A 15,538-nucleotide genomic window follows, 5' to 3' on the forward strand; every position below is an offset into this window, starting at 1 on the left:
CTTTGTCTAAAGTTAGCTTAGTTCACACCTACCATTATTTTCAGAATTTCTTAGGTTCTGTCTACGGCCACAAGTATTATGTGAGAGCTCTTCATATTTTTTTCCGAATTAGTTCACGAATATCACAATGACTTTAGCTAATTTATATATATTCCTTAAAATCAGGAATAATATACCTTTCCGACTCCTTCAGATCCTTACTTTTTGTATATACATTCTCTCAAATTACGCGCTCAATCTTTATAATTTTTAGAAATTTAAAATCTATTGTATAATTACTGTATAAATTATATTGAATTGTGTAAGATTTAGTAACAAATATTTGTTTATAAAATTGATTAAAATAACTATAAGAGCCGAGATGGCCCAGTGGGTAGAACGCGTGCATCTTAACCGATGATTTCGGGTTCAAACCCAGGCAGGCACCACTGAATTTTCATGTGCTTAATTTGTGTTTATAATTCATCTCGTGCTCGGCGGTGAAGGAAAACATCGTGAGGAAACCTGCATGTGTCTAATTTCAACGAAATTCTGCCACATGTGGATTCCACCAACCCGCATTGGAGCAGCGTGGTGGAATATGCTCCATACCTTCTCCTCAACGGGAGAGGAGGCCTTAGCCCAGCAGTGGGAAATTTACAGGCTGATTATGTTATGTTATTATGTAACTATAAAATTCACTCAAAAGGAATACGTGTGGAATTTTATATTCAAATTCCGGAAATAATTACCTTTTAATCCAATATTCATAAAGACTAACACCGCGATAAGAATATTAAGGAAGTATAAATTCATTTTGTTTGCGTCCTTTAGTCAAATGAACGATAACAACTACCTTTAGTTAACAATAAGACTCGACTGACCTTTACGAAAAATACATTAAAATAAATACAACAAAATAAAAATAAATATGATTAAAATTAACTACTACTAGTTTCCGCCTGCGGATTTCTTTTCTTACCCCTGCATAGTGTATAAAAAAATTAATTAGTCGAGTAGTTAAGACGTGAAAGTATAACTTTGTGGGGTTATCTAAGTGTCACTTCCGCCTTTATTAGGTAAAATTAATATTTTATAATATACTAAAGCAATATTCGAATGTGAAATTTGGCGACTGTTATTTTTTATATCTCGGAACATTCCAACATCTCTGCGCTTACCTAAAAGATCAGGCTGGTTGGAAGGAAATTGATGGTCGACACATTACTCCGCGTAATATAGAAGAAATTGGTATGGCCGAATTGAGTGGAATTTACATCTTGTAAAGTTTTAAGCGATGAGCCGACGTGAAGTACTTTTTTGCTTTGCTGAGAACACCGAGCTTTTTAGACCGATATCAGTTCAGCAGTGGAAACAAGAAGATATATCTGAAGGAATGACGTGATACAAAAATAATTACTTTTTAATTATATGTTTTAATGTACTGATTACGGATATTAGAATCAAACGAACGACTTGTGATACGTATTTTATATTTAAAAGTACTATAAAGACATGAAATCAAAGAATCCTTGTTATACTATTATCAAGAGGGTATTTCAACTTGGGATGTCCACTGCATAATTTAATCCGTTTTTTACGATATGACATAATGTAATTTCGTATCTCGTAAATATAAAAAAATCAATATATGCGTGTTACTAATTAGGATATATGTTTTAAAACAACTAATCTGATTCGATTAATGTAGAATATATTCATAACAAGTTTAACAAAAATACGCCATATTGATGATTCTCACGAGTTTTTTGATGTGTGTAGTATAATATTGGCACCAAGCTCAAGGGAGAATAACCAACTGCACACGACATATAGTACATAAGTGTGTGCACCAACACAGGTGCACTCGCATAAGCAAATGGGACGGCAAATCCGGCACAAACGGAAAGAGTTCGAGTGCGCAACCAAAGCCTTTACGTGCTTTCCAGAAGAGTGTACATACTTAATTGTCTTCAATAGAAAAATCCGCTGACTTTTATTTGGCCAGACCTAGGTCTTGAACCCATGACCTCGGTATCTGTGGTCATACATATATCTAGCCAATAGAACAAAGGCAATCAAGTCAGAATAGATATAAAGCTTATTAGGAATTACGCACGATGTCCTATTGTGCACAATTGAACATAGAATAAATAAATAGCCTATGTTACGCACAGACATTTTCTGAAGTTTTTTAGAAATCAACCAAGTAGTTTAAGTGTTTATCCACTACAAAAAAAAAACCAATAAAACAAACAAATCTAATATTAATATAATTTTAGACATAAATATAAAAAAACATCAATGTGCTCGGTACCTACTTTTAGATTTAGAAAAGATTTTATTTATATAAATCGATTATGACTATTCGATAAATCGATTATTTAAAATCAGACTTACCTTATCTCATGCCATATCAAGCCGATAGACTGTCAAATGTCAATCTATATGCTTGCTCATGAAGTTGTGAATAGTCCAATTGAGTGTTATATCTTATTATATATAGTTTAGAGTACTAACAATTATTATTAATTTACTTTATTATTAACCTTTAATGTTTGTGTTGTTCTAGGTTAAGGATTAACAAGGAAATTGTTACTACTATGCTAGTCTTCAAAATTTAATTGAGTCTGTTACCTCAACCGTACCGATCAATCTCTTTCGTGTCTTCTACATCCTACGTGACATTGGCGAAATAATCTATGCCCTGTCGGCACAACTAAAAGCCATTAAACTAAGAATTGAATTTAAGCTAATGTTCTTTAACTTTTACCACTTTTTATTGCTTTATTTTATGACATCACATTTAATACGAAATAAGAGAAAGTAACACTTACATCCATACACTTAACTTCAAAATAGAAGTATTTTGCTCTTCGTCAATAAATATTACTTTCATGAGCGTCTGTTTTTAATATTAAAATAACCGCTTTTAAATACATATGTATGTTTACACGGTACATATACCAATATAACATTTTTTTTAATATTGGTCTGTCTTTGTGTTTAATCTCTGGAACGGCTCGACAGATTTTGACTTTCTCTGGCAGATCGCTAATGTAATAAGGAGCAACTAAGCAAAAGAAATATCAATAATATTTTTCGTTAAATTCAAACGCGCACGAAGTCGCGAGCACAGCTAATCTTTAAATATATTAGATCTCCCAAATTATATTCACATTCACTTACAAAATACAAAAATAAACAAAGCCTATCATTTTAAAGAATAAAGTATGTAGAATAATTCGTAAATTCATGATGACAATAGATTTAAGCTTACCCAATCAAACCATCACTCCTCATCGCATAGCTTAGCTTTTTTTATTGATACGGTTATAAGCGAAATAATGTGGAAGACAGATAGACAGAGTTGCTTCCACATTTATTATATTAGTATAGATTTAACCATGATCATGATAATAATTAAATAAAATAACAAATTATACATATTTATACAACAATATTTATATAATAACATATTTATACAACAATATTACATCGTCGACGTGGAATTTTTTAAACAGTTACACTTTTCCGCGCAGTCCTGCTCGTATTCAATTTGGAGTTTGCATATTTTCGGACATTCTAACAAGAAACGAAAAGCACACTCTTTTGGTTTTACTGCATCAACATCTGAAAAGAAAATTTTATATTATAAGCCATTACAAAAATAGGACATATCCTATAGTTAATAATCATCTCATGTAAGTCCAAAGAGGAAATTGCAAAAATGTAAATTTTTGCTAGTGCGCCTATTTTATCAAAGATAAACAAATATTCTACTAGATTTTTTTTTTAAATTATTATTAGTAACATAGTTATGCATATTCAAAGATCAATTAATTTCATACCTTTCGTATCAATGTCAAATACATTAACAAACACATTTTAAAATGGACTTTTAAATTGATTTTCGTCTGTATTATTAAAGCGTTAAATAGTACATTATTTTTTCATTAATCAAACGTAACATCTATTTCATATCGCATATAATAATTATTAATTTATGGAAAGGATAATATTAGTGACAGTTTATTATTAATTGAATTGAATTAAAAACGGCTTAAAATGTAAGTTTTAATTTTTTGTGAGACAAGTAGGATTTTTATAAGGTTTCAACACCACTTGATTTCTTTTTACTAATCATATTGTTTAAGAGAACACTCAACAAAACCTGAACTAAAGTAGAAGAAAGCAACCAAGCATTTATCCAATCAATTTGGTGCTCAATATGTTAAATATCTCTTTTTCCAACCCCAATTCCTTCATTTCATTTACTTCCTTTCATAAAATAAAATACAAATCCCAAGAGTTAAAATTTGCTCCACTACTAGTTGCCCTAAAGTTTGTAAGCCCTACTTGGTGGTAGAGCTTTGTGCAAGCCCGTCTGGGTAGCTACCAATCACTTATCAGGTATTTTACCGCCAAACAGCAAAACTTAATATTGTCTTTGTCTTTCTTTAATGTCGTTTTTCGATTCGAAGGGTGAGTTTGCCAGTGTTTAGGTAAAAGGGACACAACATCTTTATTCCTAAGATTGGTGATATATTGGCGATGTAAGGAATGATTAATATTTCTTACATCGCCAATATCTATGGGTGGTGACCTATTACCTATTTAATGTGCTAAAAATAAGCTATAGTCTTTGGATTCAATATGAATGAAAAGTAACACGGAGACATACTTTATTAGAATATTATTTTTTCAATAAAAATGTTTTGAAGAGGATTTTATACACAAATACTTTGTTATTGAAGTTAATACATAAAAGCAACTTTAAAATTCACACATAGTATCAAATTCCAGAAAAAATACCTTGAAATCCTAAATTCATAAAGACTATCAACACGATAAGAACGTTAAGAAAGTGTAATTTCATTTTGTTGACAAACTTCACTAGTCTCTAACAATATCGAACACCTTTAGTTAATATTGACAATCGACTAACGCATACGAGAATTACACTTAAATTAATACACCGAGAGGTTACTTTGGGCTTTTTATTAAATAGACCGAAATCAAAATAAATATGCGTAAAATTTGCAACATCAGAATTGTATTATTTTATCTTTTATAATTAAATATATATATATTTTTTTTTTTTTAATCAATTAGTTCTTAAGCATGTTTTGAACTGGTTGCAAAATCTCACACTACAATACCGAAATTCTCACCGTTGCTGGTCTATTTGCAAGAAAGCCAAAAGCCCAAAGGTTCGTTTCGAAGCTTCCTTAGCTTCGAATGAAGCGCTTTGTGCCATACCTAATCAAAGGCGTTATGTCTAGACTGGCCGCTATTGCCTTTGAACTCAATCAGGCCTACTTGACTGATCAGTGTTTCGAGTAAGAAGTGCTTTTGCGAACTGCACTATGCCCGAATTTAACATCCAATATCGTAGTATCACATCGAGAGATACCACTTATGGCTTTTCTCAATCATTAAAAGCCGAGTTGGACGCCAAAAGAGATCACAAAAGACTTAGTAGTATTCACGCATTCCTCCTGAAGAAAGAAGCAAACCAAGGTCAGGATTTGATGGAAGTAATTACATTTACAGAAATATCCCATAAATCACCGTTTGCTTTGTCATTTAGGGATGCAAATGTTTTTAAAATATCATTGACTTCAACTACAAATTGCTCTTTTGAACAGTATTTCTTAACAAACATAACTGCGGTGCAAGAAGAAGAGTAGCCAGTAATTTTGATCGGCATTTCGATATTACATTATTTTTGGACATATTGATCATAACATTTCACACGATCTTGATACGATCTTTTGAATTTAACATTTTATTTATCATATGTAATACTTTAGCTTAAACACACACACGCTTAAAAGTTTTTATTTTAATACTGTGTAAAATAATCAACAAATTTTTGATCGCATTTAGCCGTGATTATAAGGGTATTAAACATTCATTTGTCAGATACATCAAATGGAGTAAAGAAATTATCGATACGATAAAATCTTTACTCAATTTACTATAACTATAAAGAGAGCGGCCAGCTTATATCTTATTTTAATTCGTACAACAAAAATGATTACTTAAAACAAATTATTGAAATAAATTCACTTGTATTAGTTATAATTTCAGCTAACAGCCATAATATAAGCAAAGCAAACTATAACGATAATAATTCTTTATTTGTATTTATAATTCATATATGTGTATTTAAACATAATCTAAGGAAGTTATTACAATGTTTACAATAAACTGTTATATATTTAAAATATATCAATAATATAATATTAAGGACGAGGACTTTATCCTGATTTACAGCTACATAATCCAGGCCAGCAGTTACTAGCGCCTGTTCCTTTGATTTGGCAAAATTTTGCACAGTTTAATGAATAACGATAGTGACATGTTTTTACTCCTTCAGTTTCAACATCTGAAAAGTTAATTAAATCATAAGCTATTATAGAAATAAGACATATCGAATAGGTAATGATTATCTAGGCAGAAAAGCGATTTTATTTACCTTAAACAGGTAGGCGGCCAAATGAGACACCTGATAGCAGGCTCTATCTACCAATGTTTACATATATATTTAATTATAATAATTCGATCTGATATTATGCGCAACATAATTTTTAGGTAATGATCAAGGCAAATTTATAATCGTACATGTTTATAATAAACTATTAATAATAATGTTTTCCTGAATTTCTATCAAGGCGGCCAGGATATTAGCACACAAGATTATGCGCTAACACAGGTGCGATGTTTTTGATAATAAAGACTTGCCCCAGAGGGGAAAACAAAAGCAAGAATATTAACGCTGTACTGTATAACACAGACATTTCCAGACAGACAAAATTTATTGAAAGGAAACCCTAATAATTTTTCTATTGCCCTAACCCGGGGTGTTGACCTAGGTCATCGGAATTTGGGGTACATGTCAGTCACCTCCTCGTGGTGTACCCTGGGCAACGGGGCCGGCTTGAGCTTGCTCGTCGGCCACGGCTAAGACTGGCGGGAGGGATGCCGCGGGGCCGCTCCTGGTACGTCCCTGATCGGCGTCAGGGCGGACCATGTGAGTGGCCTCGTTGGCTAGGAGGGAGTGGGAGGGCTCGCTACTCGAGCCTCCCAGGTGTTTTGCACCGGCGGTCAGCGGCGGAGCCTACCATCTTATCCGTCGCAGGGCGTCAGCTTCGTTGACGCCCAGCCTCCAGTGGCGGACTCGGGGGAGTTCGCCACATTCCCACGTGGAGGATGAGGGGGAAGGCGCGCACTAGGCGCGCGTTCCATGAACATTCAGCCGCCTTACGGCGGCTGCCGCTGGTGGGGTCGCGATTGCATGCCCTTGGCGATCCCGTTGCCTCACCACTCGGCGGCATGGTGGAAACCCGAGGATGGTTTTAGTGGGTAGGACAGGGCATTAGCATCAGCGTGCCCTGGCACGGGGCATTAGGCCCCGGTTGAGTCCCACATACCCGTCCCGGTCCCCCGACCGGGCGGCATGCATAAATGCATTTCTTCCTCGTTAAACAAAAAAAAAAAAAAGGTCATCGGAATTTGCAGCAACACAAGGAATATACAATAATAAAATAAAATTTATCGTATTTTAGAATTAATTTTGAAAACTTATATTAATTAAATGCTGAAATTGTAGTTTGCGTAAGATAACTGATTGTAAAAAAGCGAAAAAGATTGTAATTTTAGTTGCCACGTGATAGCGTTAAATGTATAATGATTTGTTTGGACTATACTGAAAGTAATGATTATTATTTAACATTTTATCATAACATTTCTCATTTTGCACACATGCGTGACATAAATAAATAAAGTTTTAAAATCGACTTTTAAATTGATTTTCGCCTGTATTATTAAAGCGTTAAATTACGGACTGTTTCATCAACCAAACGTAAAATCGATTTCGTTCAATTCAAGCATATAATTTCTTATTTATAGGAATAATAATATTATTGACGGCTTATTAATAAAACGATTACAAAACGGACTAAAATTGTAAGTTTTAATTTTTAAGACTAGTAGGATAGGACTTATAACGTTATATTTAAAAAAGATATATTTTTTTCGAGAAATCATGTGTTACATTTATCTATTATACCCAATATAAGTCTTAAGAAGTACAAAGATAATTACACTAAAATAACGTAGTTATCTTCGTACTAATCTATTTTATAGAGATTATAATATTTTTTTTTAATATTTCGTATGATATCCATACAAACCTAAATATATAAACTAAAACAAACTGTTTGACTGAAGTGTAATATTTACCTCACCGATTGTATAATAATATTTTACACACAAACGTCCCTTTAACATTTACATTTGGCAACAGAGGCATATTGAACGCTTTCTGGAATCCTATTGTTAAACGAAATTGCACCACAAAAGATTAAGGTTTTGAATCTACACAGTCGAGCAACAGGATTGATTATAGTTTTCGATTGTTCCATCATGTTTATGAGTATTACATTTTCTCGCAAAACCATTTATATTTTTCCGCGCACATATGACATTCCAGAATACATATACTCGTATATTAAGAAGCAGCAGTTAATGTTTTGATTTCTTTACATGTATACCTCAAAGGTGCTTTAGCTGTAAAGTTATACTTGTAGATTACGCGAATAGCCCTTTTCCGCAACACAAATGTCGTAGGGACACCGGTGGCTATATATGTATCTGTCATACGGTATTATACTGATATACAGTGAAAATAACTGAAATATACCAATATACGGCTTGCTTAGCCTTATCAACATCCATTTGGACAAAAGACAATTATACATATCAATGTTTTTTTTCTGACTCATTCGCTGTGACGGCCGTTCGTCTGTCTCGCAAATTACCAGATACCATAAGGAAAGCTCTTCCACGCAAGGCCCTAAACAATTATTTTTCTCTAGCAATCTCCCATGATATCGCGTTATTTTTAGTATATCATAATAACATAGAAATGAGTATGTATTAGATTGTGTAATTAATTTTTCATTATTCACTTACAAATGTTTATTCTGCACTTCTTCTTCTCAAAAAATGTTACTAGACATTATTGTCTAGTAACATCTTTTTTACCATTAAGCACTCTATTCGTATTATTTGATTATACGAAGAATGATATTACAATTTCAATAAATACTATAACAATATCACATCACATTATATTATTATGTTATATATCAATTTATCACTCGTTAACAAACCACATTTAATAATAAAATTTTTAAAAATTCAGATTAAAATTAACATCAATTAAGACCCTGTTAAACTGTGCTTATAAGGGATACAAAAATTATGATGATATTCTAACCCAGGATTTTTTTTTAAATATTCTCATAGGATTTCTCATAATTAAAATTATTTTCGAGGATACAGCTAATTTAGTGAAATTTAACATGACAATACAAAACTTGAAGAAGTCAACAAACGAGCTTCTGAAACTTAATCTGTTCGTTTAACAGAAAAAGATCACCTTTTTTTATTTTATGATTTTATTTCTTTTTTATTTATTCGACATAAAAAATTTCAAGAATAAGATAAATTAATGTCTACTAAAAACATTGTTAGGTTATTTTTTATTGCACCAAAAAATACCTAAAATGCCTACCATAAACGAGAATACCTCCCAAATCATCCATCAGTTAACATAACTACTTCTAATTTATTTACTACTCAAAGAGAATAAAATAATACTGAACAACAACTCAACTAAGGTAGAAAGCTGACTGGAAAAGACTAAGGTATTGAGTGTAAATGAAGTTTTAATATGTTTTTTCTAAGAGATTTTGCAGATAGTATGAAGAGCATAATGCTTAATCCACACCCATTTAACTCCATAAAAAATGACTAACGACCCTGCGGTGGACATATGCGAAATAAATAGCACGATCCGAAATTTAATTTATAACCAAAAAATAAACTTACGCATGAGCTAATGCTCAATTTTTAAGATGACTATATGAATGCACTTTCGATTCAATTAATCGATTCAACTCAACTCTGTAGTCGATCAAAATTAATAAATAATTCTGCAGAATAATGAGCTGATGTAACGCAATATATAAGACATACGAATTTCAACTGTGAATTTCAAAGGTGACAGATCAGAAGCACCACAGTTTCCAGATGCTTAATGTGTGCTTAACGGTGATGGAAAACCTCGTGTCGATTAAACCTGTCGGGTGTGATTCTGCTATCCACCCAAACACAGTCGAGCAGCAGCAAAATAAACTCCAAACACTCTCCTTAAAAAGGAACATTTTTGTCCTAGAATTATATCATACTGAGGTATTAGATAAATTGCAACGTTCAACTAGTACGTATATGTTTGTTAAATGAAGACAAGTACCTATTACTTTCCTCATCGTTTCTATAGTTAACTAACAGAGATAAGATAACATGAGGTACAATTACAATAACACATCGAATACTATACTAATATAACTTTTTAATTTTGCAACATTATTGGGTAATAATTTTATCACCATTAGACGGATAAAACTTCAGTCAAAAATTTAACCTTATGATGTTACCTGATAAGCGTAATGTTCTGGGTAAAATAATGATTGATTTACAAAACTAACCTCTTCAAATTTGGTACCATATTAAATATGAAGAAGTAAAACTAAGTCCACACAACTCTTCAATTTAAATAAATAAAAAATTACACGAAGTCTGGCTTTAAAAAATTACTTGGCGGTAATACTTCGCGCTAGCCCGTCTTATTAGGTACCATCCACTCATCAGATATTCTACCACCAAACAGCAATACATAGCATTGTTGTGTTCCGATTTGAAGGACGAATAAGCACAAGGGACATAAAAACTTAGTTCCGATTTCTTTATTACAATTTCGTACGGTGCCAATTCCTATAGGAAGTGGTGACCAGTTACCAAATCGTGGCCCATTTGTTAGTCCGCCTGACCATCCAAAAAACTCTGTAAATCTTTTAAAAACGTTTTCGAAGTTAATTTTTTATGACATACAATTACATGAAATAATGATTAAAGCAACGATAAAATACACACATAATATATGTTTTACATGTGTGGATATTATAGTCTAATTACGGAAAAAATAATCATCATAAAGGCATTTTTACCTTTAAATCCAACATTCATAAATACTAATAACACGATAAGAAAGTTAAAAGGGTATAAATTCATTTCGTTTGCGCACTTTATGACTCTAGTAAACGATATCAATCACCTTTAGTTAATAACGATATTCGACTCACCGGCACGAGAAACATTGAAAACAAATAGACCGAAATAGAAATAAATATGCGTAAAATTTGCGAGACGATATCTGTATTGTATTATTTAGATTTCTATATTAATGTTTTTTTGTTCAATCGGTTCTTGTACACGCGCTCTATCTAAAATGTTACTACACAGTTATATAAAAGTTTACTTTAGTACCACGACCGCACTATGTGAAGACCAATCTTCTTAGAAGCGTAAATCTTGCTGAACGTATTCTCTTAACCTGTCTATCATAGATCGGTATCAAATATGTTAACATGATGTCATCATAATGTTAACATATTTACACACACACACATAGCATATATATATATGGGTGTGTGTGCGTGTTTTTAGAGTTCCGTAGCCAAATGGCAAAAAACAGAACCCTTATAGATTCGTCATGTCTGTCTGTCTGTTTGTCCGTCCGTATGTTACAGCCACTTTTTTCCGAAACTATAAGAACTATACTGTTGAAACTTGGTAAATACATAGATGTATTCTGTAAACCGCATTAAGATTTTCACACAAAAATAGAAAAAAAGTAATAAATTTTGGGGTTCCCCATACTTACGACTGTAACTCAAATTTTTTTTTCATCGATCCCATACTTGTGTGGTATCTATGGATAGGTCTTCAAAAATGATAATAAGGTTTCTAATTTTTTTTTTCTAAACTGAATAGTTTATGCTAGAGACACTTTCAAAGTGGTAAAATGCCCCCCCTCCCCTGTAACTTCTAAAGTAAGAGAATGATAAAACTAAAATTAATATATGATATACATTATCATGCAATCTTCCACCCCAAATTGGTTAGAACGAAAAAAAATAATATATATATACCTTGTTACTTGCTGCTACGGAACCCTAAATGGGCGAGTCGGACTCGCACTTGGCCGCTTTTTTTATAATTAATTACTCTAATATATTATTTCTGTTAGAGTGAAAGGACATTTCGTGTCCTGGTTCTTTTGGTAAAGAAAATAATTGGTAAAATGTCTCATAATGTATTCCATCAGGCAGAGTTCGAGACAACCACCGGCATTCTCCAAGGTATATCGAAAATTAAGTACACAACATTCTACAACATAATCATAACGCCATTGTCTAGTTAATATATAATTTGTTATTTCAGTAACAAACCTCACGAATGGAAATGGTATTCATTTTATATTGAGAAATACTCAATCTAAAATGAATACCATTTTAAATACAAAGTGTGTCAGTTAAGAACAATTACATTTTTATATATCCTGCTTAGAAATCAATGAATAATTTAATAAGACCAAGCTTTCTATCTTTAACATACTCTTGTATTGAGTAGTAATATGCTTTATTTATTTTTCCACCAACCCGCATTGGAGCAGCGTGGTGGAATATGCTCCATACCTTCTCCTCAACGGGAGAGGAGGCCTTAGCCCAACAGTGGGAAATTTACAGGCTGATTATGTTTATGTTATGCTTAATTTATCAATGCTTTTTTGACATGAGCATTAAATTTTTTTATTGGCCATGGTTAAAAGGCTGTGGAATCTTATTATAGAAACGAATACCGCAGGATAGCTTTACTCAATCGGAAACTAGGTCTTATTAATTTACTCCTCGTGTCTATACAATATGAATCTCGAGCTCCAAGATTATAAATAAACCCGACAGCTCTTTTTATTTAGGAGTATGAAAACAAATTTGATTTTACCCGATTAAACAATCACTCCTCAACAGAATACTTTGGTCTTTCGCACGGTTAAAATTCCGGCTTTAATCAAAAGTATGCATGCAAAAGTTATAATAGTAATAAACCTTCATTTATTTTTATAATTAATACATATGTTTTTACACGTGGTGTTTAGGTTAATAAGTAATGAACAAATTATACAATAAAAATGTAGTGTATTTAAAATATATAAAACAATATAATATTAAGGACGAGGACTATATTTCAGTCGACAGTGACACATTCCACGCCAGCAGTACCCAGTGACTTTTCCGTGGATTTGGCAATAGTCTGCGCATTCAAAACGGCAGGGATACTTTTTTACTTCTGCAGTTTGGACGTCTGAAAAGATAATTATCATAAGCAATTATTGAAATAAAACATACCAAAAAGACAGCAATCATTAAGGCATTATTCGAGTTGATTGAAAATAATATATATCTTTCTTATATTTATTAAATTTGCTATTGCATCTTTTTATAAAAAGCGACTGTGAGTTTGGTCATAAAGTATTCTGATAGTAATGCATATTTAAAAAACATCATTTGTAACATTAGATTAATATTTATATTAAAAATCAATATCTACGATATATTTTATTTAGATTTTATAGGATGATAAATCCGATTCAATACCTAAACGCAAAAATCCATAAATATTACTACAAATCTCAGAGACTTGACACGTGCGTAAAACTTTACCGCTCGAAACGATTTAAAGTTTCTAAAATATTTATTAATTTAAACACAAGATGTAGGTCGTCGAGCAATAGACGAAGTATGAACAAAAATAAAGCACATTGAAAATAATATTACTTTATTTTATTTTATTTTTAACATAAGATTAATCGGACTGGCAAATTGACCAGCTGATGGTAAATGGTCACCACCGCCACTAGAAATTGGTAAGAAATATCAACCATCACTTACATAGCCAGTGCCCCTTTGATACTAAGATATTATGTCTCTTGTGCCTGTCGTTATACTGGCTAACTCACCCATCAAATCGGAAGACAAAAATATTATTGTATTGCTATTTGGCGGTACACTATATAATGAGTGGGTAGTAAACGAAGCTTCACCACCAAGTAATCTTCCTCGGATAACTTTAATTTGAACCCATGATCTTTGTCAGTCTTAATCAGTCTATTTTTGTCAGTTGACTGAGTAATACACATCTGAAATATGTATAAGAGAAGTTCATACCGTGTTAACATAATGAAGATAAGATTATTATTTTGTTAGTATACGTTCTTGTAAGATAATACTTAAATGAGAGTTCACAGATAACTCGAGTGTATTGTATCATAATCATACGGAAGTGGAACGTAATAACGAACGAAAACGAAAATAAACATAATTTCAGTGCCTACTATACCCGGTGAATGGCTCGGATAACAAATTAATAAAACACAACATACTATATATACTGTGTGATACGTGTTACATATATATAAAAATAGTTACAATATTTTATTGAAAGAGAATGGTGTTGATTCTACCAAGTCTCCAATCCGCAATGCTGTTCTGTAAGGACTCATTCGAAAGATATTGAAAACCAACTGACGGTGATATGCTATTTTGATTCTTGTATCCTTTAAATGTTATAGTTATATTAATCAAAGTCGCATATCAGTTTTTGACTTTGGTCGATAGTGTGATCGAGGATAGTCCCTGTGTACTCCCTGAAACTAAGGCTTTTGCCCTTCTGTGGATTTTTAACAACCTATAATATAAATTGAAACATTGAACTCATACGCGTGTATTTTTGTGAAATAAAACTAAGTACTTCCTTCGATTCTATTTAAAATTATGATCTCTATAGAAATGTTTAAAAAATGGTTTTTACATACAAACATTTTGTTATTGAAGTTAATTTGTAAATGACCTCCTGTTTTTTACAAGCAAAAATTATTAAACTGCAATTACAATTACACAGATTATCAATTTTTCCATATGTGAAATTTTATAGTTTTATTCCGATAAATTTACCTTTAAATCCAACATTCATAAAAACTAACAACACGATCAGAACGTTTAAAATATATAGTTTCATTTTGTTTGCACACTTTACGATTCTAATAAATGATATCAACCACCTTTACTTAATAATGACACTCGACTGATCGATGCGAGAAATATTACATAAAATAAATACACCGAAATAAGTTTATTTATCAAAGCAAATATATGTGTAAACTGTGCGAGACGATATCTGCATTGTTTACTTTATCATACTACAAACATTTCTTAATGTAGTAATGTTTTTTAGTTCAATCAGTTCTTATACTTTAATCGGACGTGGACGGTTACTCATATATTACGCAAATATAGATTAGCAACAAAGCGTTATATAAATACATACAATATAATACATTAAAATGACCTATTGTATATGTGTCTATCTTCGTTGTATTTCACAAGAATTCTCAGAGGCGGGCCGGAATCAGAAGTGCCAGTTTGACAATCCTTTGTGTCAGAGCGGCACATTAAGTCGATCATGATGGAATGCCGGCCCATTGGACAATGAACAGTAAGGAAAACCTATGTTAGCGCACATTTACGTTAGTGTAATGTTAGTTAGTTATTTGATTGGTCGTCTTAGATAAAATTCTTCCAAGAGA

The 15,538-nt window shown here is 32.1% G+C and overlaps 2 long non-coding RNA genes across 2 annotated transcripts; both read right to left on the reverse strand.

Annotated features, from left to right (window-relative positions):
* Nucleotides 1-6,251: 6,251 nt before the first annotated feature.
* Nucleotides 6,252-11,289, reverse strand: LOC135193970 (uncharacterized). Its single transcript, XR_010309529.1, has 2 exons — nucleotides 11,061-11,289; nucleotides 6,252-6,373 (listed from the first exon to the last, which is right to left on the reverse strand). It is a non-coding gene; the product is annotated as an uncharacterized LOC135193970 (long non-coding RNA).
* A 1,701-nt stretch (nucleotides 11,290-12,990) lies between these two features.
* LOC113397210 (uncharacterized) lies at nucleotides 12,991-15,138 on the reverse strand. Its single transcript, XR_010309476.1, has 2 exons — nucleotides 14,907-15,138; nucleotides 12,991-13,257 (listed from the first exon to the last, which is right to left on the reverse strand). It is a non-coding gene; the product is annotated as an uncharacterized LOC113397210 (long non-coding RNA).
* Nucleotides 15,139-15,538: the final 400 nt, after the last annotated feature.

Source organism: Vanessa tameamea, chromosome 3 (assembly GCF_037043105.1).
Source record: "Vanessa tameamea isolate UH-Manoa-2023 chromosome 3, ilVanTame1 primary haplotype, whole genome shotgun sequence".
Taxonomy (NCBI): Eukaryota; Metazoa; Arthropoda; class Insecta; order Lepidoptera; family Nymphalidae; genus Vanessa; species Vanessa tameamea.